The sequence below is a fragment of the Polyergus mexicanus genome, unplaced genomic scaffold, assembly GCF_030449975.1.
Source record: "Polyergus mexicanus isolate NDT 795.1 unplaced genomic scaffold, iyPolMexi1.0 SCAF_6, whole genome shotgun sequence".
In the NCBI taxonomy this organism is placed as follows: Eukaryota; Metazoa; Arthropoda; class Insecta; order Hymenoptera; family Formicidae; genus Polyergus; species Polyergus mexicanus.
Genome location: NW_027223326.1, coordinates 12031837 through 12036045, shown reverse-complemented (window position 1 = coordinate 12036045; position 4209 = coordinate 12031837).

Here is a 4209-nt window from a genome sequence, read left to right as displayed (position 1 = left end):
ATAAACGACGCGTAATGAAAAAGACGCGCGGACGATTTCACGTCGAATGCGCAAAATTTGGCGCAAAAATGGCGACGCGAGTAATAGTAATATACCGTATGCGAAAAGCGCCATCAATGTGCGAAATGTACTAAAAGCATGCTGTCGGTAAAATTGTGTAACTATATAATTAACCGGATGAGGATAATTATGTTTGAACTATAGTCGGTAACATGACAAATACGACTTATCGATTCAGAAGAAATAATCTTATTATCATAGAGATAGTAATATCTAGATCGAGTGTTGAGGAGTGAGGAGTGAGGGCCAAGGTAGAAAAGGACATACTCTGTTTCGTGCGCTTGTACCACAGATGAATAGACAGATAGCCAATGGCCTAGGTTAAGGCGAGACTGCCATTTCCGTGCTCAGATTATCGACACACTATGCCCCTTACCGACACACTATGCCCCTGGTTTGAGTCCAGACTAAATATATCCGATTTTGTCGACAGACTATGCCCCTGGTTTGAGTCCAGACTAAATATATCCGATTTTGTCGACAGACTATGCCCCTGGTTTGAGTCCAGACTAAATATATCCAATTTTGTCGATAGACTTTGCTCCTAGGTGCAAATCCGGACTAAATGACCGCGAGACGAGTGTGACAGTGTGAGAGATGAAATGATGAGAATAAACATGAGATTAATAGACAGATCAGTGACGCGATATTGCAGCGGTGGCAAGCGGCCGGCGAACTAGAACAGTTTATGACAGATAAATTAATTATTTCAACAGTAATATAAAAGTTAATTATTATATTTTATATATATATAAAATATAATAATTAACTTTTATATTACTGTTGAAATAATTAATTTATCTGTCATAAATTGTTTTAGTTAAGTCAAAGGAGCTTAAATCAAATGTAAGGAGAGAGTGACAGAAACGTAAACCAAGCTTCTAGGAGACAAAAATTGAAACAACGAAACGTAAAAGAAGCGTTTTTTTTACGTTTCGTTGTTTTAATTTTTGTCTTCTAGAAGCTTCGTTTACGCTTCTGTCACTTTTTCCTTACATTTGATTTACATTCCAATATTTATTTTTGTCAGAGTTTTGCTTCTTGGCTATCTATATGTAATATTTGACTTTTTAACATAACTATTTTAAATATGATAATACTAATACTTATAGTTTCTCTTTCAATAATTTTTAATAAAATTATACAATGCAATATCGCTTGCATTTAAAAATTTGTTTTTTGCATCCGATAAAAAAAGAAACTATTAAAATAATTGGATTAATGTTAGAAATATATTTTATTTTCGTATATATTTTTTATACATTTATATACTCTAAATAGCGTCAAATGTTAACAACATTATTTTTTAAATTTAAGTACTATTATTTAATAAACACGGAAAAAAATAGATTAAATGTAAATAGATATAATATTATATCTAATAATTAAATCTCATTAGATGTAAAAAATGGAAAACTTAAGATCTACTTTTAGATTTAAGCATATATATCTTATATATTTTTAGATCTACTTATGTAACAATTTAGATCTAATTGTAAATGGATCGATATAAATCTATATAGATTTACACTGGTAGATCTATCTAAATCTCTGTAGATCTTCAAAGATCAACTAAGATTTAAGTATACGTATGATGATCTATTTAGATCTACTGGTGCAGATCTATTTTTGAAATAAATCTGCATCGATAGATCTATCTGGATCTAAATGGACCCAAATAGCAAAGAAATGTTTAATAAATGTTTGAAACTTATTTTTTAAGATATATATTTTTAAAACGTTTCTAATTATGAGTGAAATCTGTTTTTATATATTTTTATTTAAAAAAACTCTATTTTAACGTTTATGTAAAATAAGTCTTGATTCAACGTTTATTAAATATTTAATTTTTTAATATTTTATTGATAAAATATTAATAAACATTTTTAAAATATCTTTAAAAATGAGCTTTAAACATTTATTAAACATTTCTTTGCTACTTGGGGATATGCTTACATCTAAGTAGATCTTGAGTTTTTTATTTTTTAGATTAACGAGATTTAATTAGATATAATTACATCTATTTACATTTAATCTATTTTTTCCCGGGAAGGTCGTCTATGTATTTTTATTTTCTCCAAACTTTTTGAAACTTTTCTTTGTGTTTATTGATTTTATGTTCTGATAAATGTTATTTTCTTACCATACATCTTGTAAACTTAAAAAAATTTATATATCTCTATTTTGCTATTAATAAATTTTTATTTTATATAGGTAGGTATATGATAGATATATACATATTGCGGTGTTATAGACAAGTCTCTTTTAAATAAATAACAAATAAAAACGTAGCAATACATTTTATTATTAATTGAAAGTACAATATTTGCGTTTATACATTATATAAAAAGTATATAAAAATTGTTGGAACGTAGAATGTAAATTGTAAAATATAATAATTAACATTACATAATTTGAATAAACATATAAAAAACATTAAAAATTTTAAAAATCAACTATAAATTAGTTACCTGTGGTTTAATTTTTCTTATATATATATTAAAATTATAAGGGATAAAATCCTTCTTAGTGTTATGCCACAAATATAATAAAATAATGAATTCCGATTTAATCTATGTTCAAACCAGAAATAAATTATAATATCTATTGTCATCAGCCAGTCTCAAAACATCGATATCTATAATAATGAGTAATTATTATATACCATATGCATATTACTAATTATAATGCATAAAAAGAAAGAACTTGAGATTTAAATACTCACGTGTTTTTTGAAGAATTATTGTATTCAGACTCAAATAAGATTTAAATAGAAGAATTTATATTTTAATTTCTATGCATACACATTTTCAAAGAGATTTATACTTGTTCTTCATATTTGTGTAATGTACTCTGAGTTACATTATAACAATATATTTTTAATCCATTATACCTTATCATCTGCATGTAAAAAAATGTGACCCTGAAATATATCAAATAAATAAAGTATGCACCTGCATGTTGCAAATTACATATTTTTTCTTAAAAGCAACTAAATAAATTTGTACGTAATAATTATATATATATATATATATATAAATATATATTTATGTGTATATTTATAAATGTAATAAAATATATATATACATACGGAAAAAAGGCATTGAACAGGCATTCTGCCAGGCGCGCAAAGTTGTAGCAAAGCGCAGTCTGTATTGTGTATTTAAAATGTTTTTTTATCCCAGCTTTAGATTTATTGAGATATCCGTTGCTGTTTTTTATCTTTATCTTTTTACATGTGCTTTATGTTCCTCAGTTTTTGACACTTTGTTCTTATTTCTTTTGATCCTCCAACTGTGTTTATTCCTTCTCTCCTTCTATTGTTATTTTTTTTTGCAATTGCATATATCTTGACTCTTATCATAAAGTCCAACATTTGGATTCTATGCAGGTAGCACTCGTTGTTTGAGTCAAACCAATCTGCAGCTACATGATGCTGAACGTGTTTTATACAAATCTCAAGAAGATTTCTTTTCACATCTTTTAAATGCCAATATTTCTTATAACAAGAGTTGAATGCTTGAAGTTGAAGAGCAACAATATTTATAAATACATCCGTTGGCCTTGATAGCCATTCAACTTCTGGTCCATCTTCGTCTTCGTGTTCATATTCACGTAATTGAATGTAAATCTCATTATCATTTGATCCCTCCATCGGTGTTTTTATATTTGTTTCACGGCAGCTGTCGCACTTAGTATTTTTGTAATTATTTTGAGCAATATATCCTGCAAAATATGCAATTGCATTTCCTTCATATGTCCCTGGTGAATTACTGTTGTCGATTATATTTATTATAAAGTTGTCGGAATAGTTCTCTTCTGAATATTTCGTTATTTCTTCAAAAGCTGTCGCAATAAGATCATCATTATCGTCATTATCCATTTCAATTGGAAAACTTAATTCTTCTTGCAATTGAACAGTATTTATAGCTTCTATTTCACGAACTTCCGATGTACTCTCCGTTAACGAAAGCGTTTCTGGACAAGTTACGTTGCCTTTACCACTTCCGTAAATACATCCACTTGATAATATATGGCGCAATGTTAACCGTACCATTCTCGCGGTGGGATTACGGTTGAATCCTCCGCGTCCTCTAACTTTTCCGAATGTATGCTCTACGGAATCCTGGTTACATAGTGCTGTAGCGA